Raw genomic sequence first — 15,330 nt, 5'->3', positions numbered from 1 at the left:
ATTTCTCCCTTTTAAATATATGCATTTAAGGCTAAGCATTTCCCTCTAAGTACTGTTTTAGCTAGCTAAATTACTCAAATTTTAATATGTAGTACTTTTATAATTCACTTTAAAATGTTTTCTAATTTTCACTGGTACCTACTTTAACTTTTGGATAAGTTGGATGTATTATATTTCTCAATTTCTGAACACATGGAGATTTTCTAGTTATTTTTGAATGTTTTTATTTCTAACAACATAAGAATGTCATCAGAGAACTCTAACAACATAACAGTGTCAGTAGAGAACAATCTCAGTGTTTCAAAGGTCTGTGATTTCAGACCTTTAAAATTTGAGATCTGCTCTGTGGCCCCAGTATACTGTCTTTTCTCTACAGCTATTGAATGTGGTGTTGTATATATTTACATTAGGTCTTGCTTGTTTATCCCGTATTTCACATCTTCAGGATCTTAAGTGACCTTTTGTTTGCTTGTATCAAATACACAGACAAGGGTGTATTAAAATATCCCATTTACCACTGTAGATATTTCCCCTTGTATTCTCTCAGCTTTTGCTTTATTTATTTGAGACAGTGCTGGTAGATGAATATATGTATACACTGTGCTTAGTTGCTCAGTCATGTCTGACTCTTTGCAACCCTTTAGACTGTAGCCCTCCGGACTCCCCTGTCCATGGGATTTTTCAGGCAAGAATACTGGAGTGGGTTGCCGTTTCCTTCTCCAGGGGATCTTTTCGACCCAGGGATCGAACCCACATCTCCTGTGTCTCATGAGTTGCCAGCAGATTCTTCCCCTGCTGAGCCATCAGGGAAGCCTAGTAGATGGATGTGTAATAGTTATATCTGCTTAATGACTTACTGTTATGAAGTATTCCACTTTTATTCTGAAAGTGCTTTTTGCATTAAGGTCTAGTTTGTCTGGGATTGATACAACAACACTAGTTTTCTTTTTATTGTTTTCTAAGGCTGATCTACCTACACGGTTTAAAAAAATCATATTCTGCTTTTATGTTATCAAAGCCAGATTGTTTCTTGTCATATCATCTTGGCTGTTTCTAGCATTGTAGCATGTAACTTGCTTCAAATGTAGGCACTAATAAGATACTAAGATAATGTCTTACTTGGTTGAATTTAAAAAGTAATGAGCATGATTTTGAATAAGTACTGAAGTTGTTTTAGGTTTCTCTTATTTTAAACATTAAAAAATATAGTTTTGTCAGGAAAAGAGACTTTAAGATTTATATCCTTGAGCAGATATTACCAGCATGCAGTATACATATCAAAAACTGCAAGAGAAAACAAAATGAAAATAAATCTGCTACCCTGTCTCTTCCCTGGTGGCTTAGACGGAAAAGAATCTGCCTGCAATGCAGGAGACCCTGGTTCAGTCCCTGGGTTGGGAAAACACCCTGGAAAAGGAATGGCAACCCACTCCAGTATTCTTGTCTGGAGAATTTCCTGCACAGAGGAGCCTGGTGGGCTATAGTCCATGGGGTCACAAAGAATCGGACACCACTGAGCAACTCACAGTTTGACTTCGCACCCCTGTCTCTTAGTTACACATGTCCCCTCCACACAGGCGACCACTGTGTGATTAACACAGGCAACAGTGTAAGCACTGTGACCAGTTTCTTGTTTAGTTTTTCAAACTGTAGTCCACAGAAACCCAAATTTCGCAAATACAGCTTGTTAGATGGGCAAATATATATACTACTGTGGTAAACTCTTGGAGAGGGCAGTGGCACCCACTCCAGCACTCTTGCCTGGAAAATCCCATGGATAGAGGAGCCTGGTGGGCTGCAGTCCATGGGGTCGCTTAAGAGTCGGACACGACTGAGCGACTTCACTTTACTTTTCACTTTCATGCATTGGAGAAGGAAATGGCAACCCACTCCAGTGTTCTTGCCGGAGAATCCCAGGGACAGCGGAGCCTGGTGGGCTGCCGTCTATGGGGTCGCACAGACTCGGACACGACTGAAGCGACTTAGCAGCAGCAGCAGTGGTAAATTCTAATTTGTGTTTTCGTCAAAAGGTAGCATTCTGGAACATGACATACTTATGAATTTTAAATTATAATGATAACTCTCATTCAAGCTCCAGAACAGTTTTTTACTTCAAAAGTTACAAAGCAGATACTGGAAGAGGATAAACAGCTTTCTGCTTAAATCTGATTACCCAGTCCTTCAGTTTGGACTTTAACAGAAGTGGTCCCATGGTTAAAGATAATTGGGAAAAATCTGACAAGGATGGCTCATTTGCTAGTTGCTCAAGGGGGTGGCTCTGAGGAATTTCTGTTACGGATTACAGTAAGGTGAAAGAATATGTGTATTTTGCTTTTCTTCTGTCTACATGAGCAACAAATGCTGAGTAGGGCTAGAGGATCTGCTTCCGGGGTCATTCACTCATTTGGCTGGCAAGTTAGTAGTCATTGTAAGGACACTCAGGTAACCTTATGGAAAGGCCATCCTGGGACCCAGATGTTGACCTTTGCGTGAGGTTTCCTGAGTGTCCTTATACCACAGAGGCTGGCTCCACAGTAAGCAGTCTAAGAGACCAGGGTAGAGGCTGCAGTGCCTGACAGTGACCTAGCCTCAGGAGTCACACGCTTCTGCAGCGTTCTGTTGGTCACTCATGCGTGTGCTCAGTCATGTCCAGTTCTTGGTGACCCTGTGAACGGTAGCCCAGCAGGCTCCTTTGCCCTTGGGATTTTCCAGGCAAGAATAGTGGAGTGGGTTGCCATGTCCTCTTCCAGGGGATCTTCTGACCCAGGGATCAAATTTGAGTCTCCTGCATTGGCAGGTGGATGCTTTACCACTGAGCCACCTGGGAAGCCATTGGTCACTCGGGTCAGCTCTATTCAGCATCGGAGATCACTATGCAAAAGCTTGAATATCAGAATTTAAAGATTATTAAGGATAGTCTTTGAAAGTGGCTATAGTATCACTCCCCATTTAAATAAGGATAGGATCAGCAATCTTATATTTGGTCTTTATGGTAATCTCAAGGTGAATTTATTCAAAAAAGTCTAACACTTTTAGGATGCTGCATACTTTTCTGTTATTTATGCATTGCTCAGGAAAATGCCTGTTTGATTGCCAACATTTTCACAGTGATTTATTTTTTGTTGTAATTGATGCCTGATAAGAACAAAATTCACATAATCTGGGAATATCTAAAGAATTAGTATTCTGGCTTCCTCTTAGAAATTGTAGCATACATCCTCGAGCTTTAATATGGTGCTGAAATCTTGCCTGCCTTATCTATTGATGTTACTTTAATCTAGCCATTGGATCCAGATGTCATTCAGAACTTTGACTGTATATGGGCATTTTCATTCAGAAAATAATGAATTCCAACTATGCTATGCTATGCTAAGTCACTTCAGTCGTGTCCAACTCTGTGCGATCCCATAGACAGCAGCCCACCAGGCTCCCCCGTCCCTGGGATTCTCCAGGCAAGAACACTGGAGTGGGTTGCCATTTCCTTCTCCAATGTATGAAAGTGAAAAGTGAAAGTGAAGTCGCTCAGTCGTGTCCGACTCTTAGCGACCCCATGGACTGCAGCCTACCAGGCTCCTCCGTCCATGGGATTCTCCAGGCAAGAGTACTGGAGTGGGGTGCCATTGCCTTCTCCGGAATTCCAACTGTACTGTTCACAAAATAAGGAGGTGCGAGTGGTAAAGAACCCACCTGCCAATGTAGGATATGTAAGATACGTAGGTTCCATCCCTGGGTCGGGAAGATCCCCTGGAGGAGGGCATGGCAACCCACTCCAGTATTCTTGCCTGGAGGATCCAATGGACAGAGGAGCCTGGTGGGCTACAGTCCATGGAGTCAAAAGAGTCAGACACAACTGAAGCGACTTAGCACATACATACTTAGGCTGCTGTAATAGTATGGACGAACAAGGCTGCCACTGTAAGAGGAAAAAAAAAAAAAACTGTCCATGTATTCTTGTGAGAGAAATCTTCAGAGGAGTAAGAATTTGAAGATTTAAGTCTGGTAGGGAGAGGGCCAGGAAATGTGTGAATCAAGTATCTGTTTATTTTAAATGTATCAGATATCCAAGTGAAAAATAGATAGTTGGATATTCACAGAAGAGGGTTAGGATTTAAATTTGAGATTTAACATCATTAGATGACGTTAAAAGCCTTGGGAGTAGGTGAGAAAACAGTGAGGAGAGAAAGCAGTCCTGGTACAAGTCCTCAGGCACTCATGTTTTAGGAGGCGCTTGAAAAGACAAATCAATAGAGGAAATCAGAGGGAAGAGGAAAACCAGGAGAGCATGTCGTAGAGGACAAGAGACAACATCTACTTCAAGTAGAAGAGAGTAGTCTGCCTGGCCTAATTCCCAGGCGGTTACTGTTCTAAGATGAGGGCAATGGAATTAGGCCACTGGGTAGTCATTAGTGACCTTGACAATTGAGCTTCAGGAGATTGATTAGGATTAGGGCAGGTTAAAGAGTGAATTAAAGGTGAGAAAATAGGGATAGGAAATGAAGGCCACTAGATCAAGAAGTTTTGCTGTGAGTAGAACAAAGAAATGGTCATATCTAGTTGGTGGGGGGTGGGGGGTGGAGGTGAAGGGGAGCTAAGGTCAAGAGAGGGATTTCCTGACCCAGGAATTGAACCCAGGTCTCCTGCATTGCAGGCAGATTCTTTACCATCTGAGCTATAGGGAAGTCCCAAGGAATTTCTTAATAATATAATAAGAATTATATAATAGAGCACGTTTGTTCACAATAATGGTCCAGTAGAAGAGGAGAAACTGACTACAGGAGAGAGAGGGGTTAGTCAGTGGTTTTCTTGAAAAGACAAGAATAGCTGGACTCCATGCCCACGTTAGGGTATTGATCTTTGATAGAAGTAGTGCTGCTTTTTCCATTTTAATAGAAGAGAAGCAGTGTAGAAGCACTGCAGTTCTACCAATCTTACAGGACTTGGCCAAGAAAGTTTTTTAAAAGATTTATGAAGTAAATATAAAGTTTTAGTTTTTAAAACATTGATCTATATTGAAAGAAGGAATTAAATTTATTAGTTTGCCTTGATTTTCCTTTCTCTCTTTCACTTTTAGAGTATAATGTTAAGTGTTCATGTTGAACTCTTATTGTGATTCATTCTCTTAATCTTTAAAATGAATCTGTATATTAGATCTGTTGTGAGTAGTCCAAGTGACCCAGAGGTTTCTGATTTGATTAACACAATCCAGTAATGCCAGGTAGATTTTGTTTCGTCATTTTACTTAAGAGTAAATTTGGATTGTTTACCCTGTAATAGAAAACATTTATCTTCAGATATTCAGAAGTGAAATGATTTTATAGTCTGTGCATTGCCTTACATGTTTAGCATTGCCTTACATGCTAAACTTCAGCATAAAGCAGGAGGGAGGGATGATATTAAAAAAGCAGGAAATGGTAGAATAGAATTAGGCAGTGCTATCTGCAGTGAGTATATAAGGTATTGAAAAAGTCATTGTTTTCTCATCCAAGGTAAGAACTTGAGGATACCGTGTAAGAATAAAAGTCTTGACCCACGTATTTGGTTTGAGCTTCTAATAAATAAACATCATTATCAGGCCATAAATGTATTCTTGCATATACAGTAGGTTTTATTTTTAATGTCAATTTAAAAATTGGATTTTTTATTATCAAATCAAATGTATTTCGAGGGCTCATTTGTGTGTTATAAATTGATACATGATTGGCCAAGTGATCTAAGTATTTTATTTTAAATGTTAAGGTGATGGTAGTTTTAATTATGTTTTGGAAAACAGGCAGTTTTTAAAAAACTCATTCTCTGTGCTCCTTTTTCTTGAATTCACAGTGATACCATAAACATTCGGTGCTGTTTTGGTAATTTAAGTCCCTGAACTCAGTGTTGAAATCTCATCTTTATGGAGGAGGGTTTATAAGTTTGTGTTGTAAATTGTACCTTTGGGAGCAATGTTATAGCTGTTCTAGGTTTTTAGAAAAGATCAAAGCTAAAAACATTAAACAAGACATAATTTTAAAAAGACACATGGGCAAACATAAAATTCTGCTTTAAACATTTAGTTTTTAAAAAATTAATCAGAATTTTTTTTCCCCAGACGAAGGATAGCTTAAAACATTGGATGACCAGAAACTGGAATTTCATCAGATTAGAGCACATTAAGAATTTAGAAAAAAGTTTCCTTTACTAAGGAGGAGATGTTTGAATATTTGTTAATTGGGTAAAATGATTGTCAAAGGTGATTTTTTAGTTTTTTGTCTTATTAACAACATAAATTAGTAAGTATGCTGTCAAAATTGTCAAAATAAGACTAATTAAAACACAGTTAAATTTCTTAAAGAGTGTAAAATTTTGTGTTTTTTTCCTGTTACTATGTTTTTCAATTGAAAAAGTCTTTGGTCATTAATTTTAACTATAAATTAGTAGTATATGCATATAACGCCTGGTTATTTCTTCTCTAGAGTAGGAAATACCAACTGGTTCTGTTAATTTTTGTAAATCTTGCCATAATCATGTATCCTTCCTTATTTGAAACATCTGTATTTTTCATTGCCTATAAGAAGATGTCTAAAATCTTTAACCTACCAGACAAAATATAAAACTGCCCTAAAATATTCCTCAATCTCTTTGAAGGCTAGTTCTCTTGCTACTTTCTATCTGAACTCCTTCTTGATTGCCTAGCCAGAAATTATCAGATTTCTCATCCTTTGATACAGATGTTACCTTGTATTAAAACTTCTCTTGTGCACATTTGTAAGTTGATATCTTACTCTTCTTTGTGTCATCTGCATTCATACATTCAACAGTGTTATTGGATATCTGCTCTGCACCAAACACTGTTCTAGGTGTGAAGCCAGCATCAGTGCATGAGAATCTAGGTTCCTATCCTCATGAAATTTATATTCTAGTTTGGAAATAATGATGAGGGAGAAAAAAAATTAAATAAACAGATAGAAGCATAGAGCCTTTTAGATCTTAATTGTTTTGAGGAGAAAACAGTATACATGATAGAAAGTTTAAGGACAGTACCAGTGTTGATTTGGTGGTGATGGAAGATTTCTTTGAAAATGTGATGTTTACACCAAAGCTGAATGATAAGGGTGCAACAGTCATCTGAAGATTTGGGAGCAGGGTTCTCAAACTGAAAGACAGACAATGCAGAGGCATTAGAGAGAGGAAAGAAGGGGGGAGGTGGGGGGGAGGGTGGAAATGGAAGTAGGAGGTAGGTTTTACAGGGTCTTGTAAGCAGAGGTAAGGGATTTGGAATTTATTCTAATTTAATTTTGAAGCCCGTGAATTGTTGTTGTTTAGTCGATAAGTTGTGTTTGACTGTGCAGCCCCATAGACTGTAGCCCACCAGGCTCCTCTGTGGGATTTCCCAGGCAAGAATACTGAAGTGGCTTGCCATTTCCTTCTCAAGGGGATCTTCCCCACACAGGGATCAAACCTGCATCTCCTGCATTGGCAGGCGAATTCTTTACCAGTGAGCCAGCAGGGAAGCCCAGCTTTTAAGGGTTCATGTGATTACATTGGGCGCACCCCAGGTCACCCTCCCCTCCTTTATTGCGAGTGCACTGTACAACCAGCACAGTATTAGGCACTGATGTGTATTCTTGAGCAAGCAAAGATTTTAATCCAGAAGCCACGTAAAAACAAGGCAGAAGTGACCTACATTCTCAAGGAAAGTCCATGTCAAAAGGTCCAGGACCACAGTGCTCTGGAACTGGCCTGCTTGAATCACAGGAGTTTGACTGTGGTTGTAAGAGTTATTCCTTACAAGTTACAAGTTAACTTTCTCATGTCTCTCAGTTCAGTTCAGTTCAGTTCAGTCGCTCAGTTGTATCTGACTCTTTGCGACCCCATGAACTGCAGCACACCAGGCCTCGCTGTCTATCGCCAACTCCCAGAGTCCACCCAAACCCATGTCCATCGAATCAGTGATGCCATCCAACGGTCTCATCCTCTGTCATCCCCTTCTCCTGCCCTCAATCTTTCCCAGCATCAGGGTCTTTTCAAATGAGTCAGCTCTTTGCATCAGGTGGCCAAAGTATCAGAGTTTCGGCTTCAACATCAGTCCTTCCAGTGAACACCCAGGACTGATCTCCTTTAGGTTGGACTGGTTGGATCTCCTTGCAGTCCAAGGGACTCTCAAGAGTCTTCTCCAACACCACAGTTCAAAAGCATCAATTCTTCGGCGCTCAGCTTTCTTTATAGTCCAACTCTCGCATCCATACATGACCACTGGAAAAACCATAGCCTTGACTAGACAGACCTTTGTTGACAAAATAATGTCTCTGCTTTTTAATGTACTATCTAGGTTGGTCATAACTTTCCTTCCAAGGAGTAAGCGTCTTTTAATTTCATGGCTGTAATCACCATCTGCAGTGATTTTGGAGCCCCCCAAAATAAAGTCAGCCACTGTTTCCCCATCTATTTGCCATGAAGTGATGGGACCAGATGCCATGATCTTCGTTTTCTGAATGTTGAGCTTTAAGCCAACTTTTTCACTCTCCTCTTTCACTTTCATCAAGAGGCTCTTTAGTTTCTCTTCACTTTCTGCCATAAGGGTGGTGTCATCTGCATATCTCAGGTTATTGATATTTCTCCCGGGAATCTTGATTCCAGCTTGTGCTTCTTCCAGCCCAGCGTTTCTCATGATGTAGTCTGCATATAAGTTAAATGAGCAGGGTGACAATATACAGCCTTGACGTACTCCTTTTCCTATTTGGAACCAGTCTGTTGTTCCATGTCCAGTTCTAACTGTTGCTTCCTGACCTGCATACAGGTTTCTCAAGAGGCAGGTCAGGTTATCTAGTATTCTCATCTCTTGAAGAATTTTCCACAGTTTGTTGTGATCCACACAGTCAGAGGCTTTGGCATAGTCAATAAAGCAGAAATAGATGTTTTTCTGGAACTCTCTTGCTTTTTTGATGATCCATCGGATGTTGGCAATTTGATCTCTGGTTCCTCTGCCTTTTCTAGAACTAGCTTGAACATCTGGAAGTTCACGGTTCATGTATTGATGAAGCCAGGCTTGGAGAATTTTGAGCATTACTAGCATGTGAGATGAGTGCAATTGTGCGGTAGTTTGAGCATTCTTTGGCATTGCCTTTCTTAGGAATTGGAATGAAAAGGGACCTTTCCAGTCCTGTGGCCACTGCTGAGTTTTCCGAATTTGCTGGCATATTGAGTGCAGCACTTTCACAGCATCATCTTTTAGGATTTGAAATAGCTCAACTGGAATTCCATCACCTCCACTAGCTTTGTTCATAGTGATGCTTCCTAAGGCCCACTTGACTTCACATTCTAGGATGTCTGGCTCTAGGTGAGTGATCACACAATCATGATTTTCTGGGTCATGAAGGTCTTTTTTGTATGAAGATCTTTTTTCTCATGTCTCTACATTGTTCTTTATTGCATCTGTGCTGGTCTTAACTAAAGCAGATATTTGCAATACCATTGTTGGATAAATGTCAGCCAAACAAAGCCAAAACAAATTTTGCCATTGTTCTGAACTTTAGGGCAAGGGTCACAGTGCTCTGGGGCTCATCTTCCCCGTATAAGCTCATTCTTCAGAGTGTGTTCCTTCCTTAAGGTTGCAGGCTACCATATGGCATGCAGAGAAAGTGCCAAACGAGTGACAGTGAATCTTGTCTCCCTGTTTTAAAGTCTGCTAATTAATAATTTTAGTTACATCTGCCAAGTCCTTCTTACCATGTAATATAGCATATTCAGTACTGTAACACCAGGGCATATTTAACCTAATACATGTTTAACATATTTAATATCTTATAAGAGCAGTGAAGCAGAATTAACTCAGACAGAGTTAATTTTTGAGTCATTCCATTGTTCTTATTTCTTTGGCCTTTGCTTATATGCCCACCTTCAAGGATTACCTTGATAGTGATGCCTGATAGATTTGCCATACTCCCATAAGACAACCCCAAACTGTTTAGTTTTAGTTATTTAACTAAATGAACATAAATATGTGGAAATGCCTCTTGTATTTAAAGAGATTTTGTTCTAGATATCTTCCAGAGAAAGCTGTGATTACCCATTGATAAAAATTTGTGGGTCAAGAGAATTTTTTATGGATTCCAAATTGACATTGTCTAAGCTGTTTGAGATTTTTTGTTTCCACTTATTCTATTATTTAAAAAATGTATTCACTCAATAAATGTTTATTGAGCATCTGCTGCTGCAGAGCTAGGTGCTAGGATGATAATAGCTGAACACGTAACTGTATTTTGGTAATTTATTTTAATTGGAAGCTAATTACACTGTTGTAGTGGGTTTTGCTGTACATTGACATGACTCAGCCACGGGTGTACATGTATTCCCCACCCTGAACCCCCCCTCCCACTTCCCTCCTCATCCCATCCCTCAGGGTCATCCCGGTGCACAGGCCCTGGGCGCCCTGTCTCGTGCATCGAACCTGGACTGGCGATCTATTTCATGTATGGTAGTATACATGTTTCAGTGCTATTCTCTCAAATCATCCCACCCTGCCCTTCTCCCACAGAGTCCAAAAGTCTGTTCTTTACATCTGTGTCTCTTTTGCTGTCTCGCCTATAGGGTCATCGTTACCATCTTTCTAAATTCCATATATATGCATTAATATACTGTATTGGTATTTTTCTTTCTGACTAACTTCACTCTGTATAATAGGCTCCAGTTCCATCCACCTCATTAGAACTGATTCAAATGTGTTCTTTTTAATGGTTGGATAATACTCCATTGTCTATACGTACCACAGCTTTCTTATCCATTCATCTGCTGGTGCACATCTAGGTTGCTTCCATGTCCTGGCTATTGTAAACAGTGCTGTGATGAACACTGGGGTACACGTGTCTCTTTCAATTCTGGTTTCCTTGGTGTGTATGCCCAGCAGTGGGATTGCTGGGTTGTATGGCAGTTCTATTTCCAGGTTTTTAAGGACTCTCCACACTGTTCTTCATAGTGGCTGTACTAGTTTGCATTCCCACCAACAGTGAAAAGACAGCCCTCAGAATGGGAGAAAATAATAGCAAACGAAGCAACTCACAAAGAATTAATCTCAAAAATATACAAGCAACTCCTGCAGCTCAATTCCAGAAAAATAAATGACCCAATCAAAAAATGGGCCAAAGAACTAAACAGACATTTCTCCGAAGAAGACATACAGATGGCTAACAAACACATGAAAAGATGCTCAATATCACTCATTATCAGAGAAATTCAAATTAAAACCACAGTGAGCATACCATCTCACACAGGTCAGAATGGCTGCTATCAAAAAGTCTACAAAAAATAAATGCTGGAGAGGGTGTGGAGAAAAGGGAACCCTCTTACACTGTTGGTTGGGAATGCAAACTGAACACATAACTGTTTATGAAGCATGAGACTCTGAAGGAGAAACAAGCTGCTCTGGGAGATAACACAGTCATCCTTTAGTATTTGTGAGGGGTTGGTTCTGGGACCTTGGAGAATATCAAAACCCGGAGATGCTCAAGTCCCTTATATTAATATAAAACAGCATAGTATTTACATATAACGTACACATATCCCTCCCCTTATACTTTAAATCGTCTCTAGGTTTCTTATAATACCTTGGCAGTGCTATGTAAGTAGTTGCCAGGCTGCTTGGCAAATGCAAGTTTTGTCTTTTGGAACTTTCCCCAAATCTTTGCTATATATTTTTGATCCATGGCTGGTTGAATCCACAATGGTTAAATGTAGAATCCAAGGATATAGAGCACCTCCTGTACTTAGATCTAGGTAGATGATCTAACATGAAGTGCTTATGAGGATGAAGTAGTTTGACCAACACTGGCTTAGGAGTCAGACTGCCACTTCACTGTGGGTGGACCTGAATTAATTCTGAAATTTCTTTGAGCCTCAGTTTTCTACGTGTGTGAATAGTAATCTTTAATTGCAGTTCCTACGCCCTTTGGCAGTGAAAGTGAGTGAAGTCGCTCAGTCATGTCCGACTCTTTGCGACCCCGTGGACTGTAGCCCACCAGGCTCCTCTGTCCATGGGATTCTCCAGGCAAGAATACTGGAATGGGTTGCCATTTCCTTCTCCAGGGGATCTTCCCAACCCAGGGATCGAACCCAGGTCTCCTGCATTGCAGGCAGATGCTTTAACCTCTGAACCACCAGGTAAGCCCAGAGCAGTACCAATTTTGAATTAATTTGTATTTTCCTTAAGAAAGGCTCCCCCACAATTTATATATGTACCTGGATCTACCTTTGGTTACCTTAATTTTTTTCTCCTTCAAATGTGATGATTTCAAATTGTGTCCAACTTAGAGGTACTTAACTATTGAAGGAAAAAATAAAAAAATAATGTGTGTTGGTAGAAATTTTATAAGATTAAGAAAAATTACGGTCTTTATAATTTCTACACCCAGGGAAGACACTTGATATTTTAGTGATCTCTTTTCAGTCTTCTCTGTGCACATACATAGTTCATTAAAAAAAAAAGACAAAGCTAGTTGGCTAGTTAGTATCATATTACAAATTATGTATTTCACTTTAATATATAATTATTATAATTTATTTTTATAATTAATACATTTAATTATTAAATTATAATAAGTGTTATAAATAATATTTATAAATATTTATGAGTTAATAATTTGATAATTCCCCATTTTCACTTAATGTCACATGAATTATATAATACAATTGTATCTAATTATCTTCCATGACATAATTTTATTTTTTTCTATGAGATTGACTTTTTAATAAGATTCCTCATATAAGTGATCCCATGCAGTATTTGTTTTTTCTGCCTGGCATATTTCACTGAGCATAACGCCTTCAAGGTCCATCCGTGTTGTCCCAAATAAGTAGGGTTTCCTTCGTTCTCATGACTGAATAATATTCCATTGTGTGTGTGTGTGTCATCATTTTCATTTACTCACCCATTGATAGACACTTTTCCATTTCTTGGTTAACGATATGCTGCAGTAAACATGGGAGTGCAGAACTCTGGTCCATACCCTGCTTTCATTTTTGGGGATACATACCCAGCAGTAGGGTTGCAGAATCATATGGTAGTTGAATTTTAATTTCTTGAAGAACCTCCATGCTGTTTTCCATAGTGGCTGCACCAATTTACATCCGCACTAACAGTCCACTAGGGTTTCCTTTCCTCCACATCCTCCTCGGTATTTGTTATTTCAGACTTTTGATGATAGCCATTGGAACAGATGTGAGGCAATACCGTTCTGGTTTTGATTTTCATTTCCCTGATGATGAGTGATGTTGAACATCTTTTTATGTATTTGCTGGTCTTGTGGATATCTTCTTTGGGAAAATGTTTATTCAGTTCCTCTGCCCACTTTTTAATCCAGTTGTTTGGTTTTTTGGCTATTTAGTTGTGGTTTTTTAAATGTAATCAATATTTTGGATATTAACTCATTAGATATATGAGTTAGAAATGTTTTCTTCAATTTGATAAGTTGCTTTTTCATTTTGTTGATGGTTTCTGTCTCTGTGTAGAAGCTTTTTAGTTTGATGTTGTTCTACTTGTTTGTTTCTGCTTCTATTGCCTTTGTTTTTTGGTGTCACATAAGAAAAATCATTGCTGAGACTGATATCAAGGAGCTTACACTCTATGTTTTAGGAATTTTACAGTTTCAGGTATTAAATATAAGTTTCTAATCCATTTTTTGTTGATTTTTGTGCACGTTGTAAGATAGAGGTCCAGTTCATTCTTTTACATGTGGCTGTCCGGTTTTCCCAATGCCATTTATTGAAGAGACTGTCTTGTCACCATTGTATATGCTTAGATCCTTTGTTATAAATTAATTTACCATATTTGCATAGGCTTATTTCTGGGCATTATTGTCTTCCTTGATCTGATGTCTGTTTTTATATTAGTGTCTTTTTTGGGTTTTTTTTTTTTTGGAGCATAATTGATTTGCAACTACCATACTGTTTTGATCACTATAGTTTTATAATATAGTTGGAAATCAGGACATGGGATGCCTCCAGCTTTTTTTTTTCCCCCAAGATTCCTTTGGCTATCTTGGGTCTTTTGTGGTTCCATAGACATTTTAGGATTGTTTGTTCTGTTTCTGTAAAAAATGCTATTGGAGGTTTGAAAGGGATAACGTTGAATCTGTAGATCACTTTGGATAGTATGGACATTTTAACAATGTTAATTTTTCCAATCAGTGAGCTTGGAATATCTTTCCCTTTATTTATGTCTTCAGTTTCTTTCATCACTGACTTATAATTTTCACTGTACAGATCTTTCACTTCCTTGGTTGAAATGTATTCCTATGTATTTTATCCTTTTACATTTGGCATAACTTTAACTATCTTTAAGTGTGCCAAAAGTATAATCAACCTAGCTGTTGTTATCAATCATTGAGTTTGTTTCTAGAATTTCCTTTGTGGAGACAATACTGAGTATCTTTGAATATTAATATTTGTATCTGATTGTATGTAAGATCATTTCTTTAACTGTACTTACTTCAGTATAACCATTTTATTTTATTTTATTTTATTTTTATTTAAACTTTATAATATTGTATTGGTTGGGGCTGGTGCACTGGGATAACCATTTTATTTTTATGCATTTATTCATTTATTTTTGGTTGTGCTGGGTCTTCATTGCTGCACGTAGGCTTTCTCTAGTTGCAGCCTGTTGGGGCTACTCTGCTGTGGTGCAGGGGCTTCTCATTGTGGCTTTTCTTGTTGTGGAGCAGGGGCTCTAGGCACACAGGCTTCAGTAGCTGTGGCTTGTGGACTCTAGAACGTGGGGGCTCAGTAGTTGTAGCGAACGGGTTTCCTTGCTCTGCAGCTTGTGGAATCTTCCCAGAACAGGGATCAAGCCATGTCCCCTGCACTGGCAGGCAGATTCTTATTCACTCTACCACCAGGAAAGTCCAGTATAAGCATTTGAAGGACTTTCAAAAGCTACTGCTTATTTTTTTTTAATGTATCCTCACTGACCCACAATATTATTTTAAAATACCATTTTCTACTTAATAGGTGAAAATGATATTCTTTTGTTTTTATTTCTTTGATTCCTTATTGTAGTGGAACATTTTCTGTATATTAGTCCCTATTGTTTTTCTCATGTTAATTGCTGATACATGACTAGGAAGCTTTTTGACAGGAAAAAAGAAGTTTGTTTTTTTCCTCTGTAGGCAGATGCATTAGGCTGTATAGCCCTCTGAATTTAAAAATATTTCAAAACAGGCTCCCTATTGTAGTGCATTAGGAGCTTTGATAGCAGAAGCTGGAGTGACGCACGGTGCTCTGCAGTTCTGACAGTACACACCTGTGCCTGGACCTCGTCTTCAGAGATTCTGACTTAATGACGTTTTTCAAACTTCTCAAGCT

General features: G+C 38.8%; 1 protein-coding gene across 5 annotated transcripts in view; it reads left to right on the top strand.

The window, feature by feature from the left end:
- The window catches only part of APC (APC regulator of WNT signaling pathway), a 132,649-nt gene that overhangs the window by 14,553 nt on the left and 102,766 nt on the right, over positions 1 to 15,330 (top strand). The window lies entirely within an intron of this gene.

Source organism: Bubalus kerabau, chromosome 10 (genome assembly GCF_029407905.1).
Source record: "Bubalus kerabau isolate K-KA32 ecotype Philippines breed swamp buffalo chromosome 10, PCC_UOA_SB_1v2, whole genome shotgun sequence".
Taxonomy (NCBI): Eukaryota; Metazoa; Chordata; class Mammalia; order Artiodactyla; family Bovidae; genus Bubalus; species Bubalus kerabau.
Note: the sequence above shows the minus strand (reverse complement) of the source record. Positions and strands in the feature narration are given on the sequence as shown.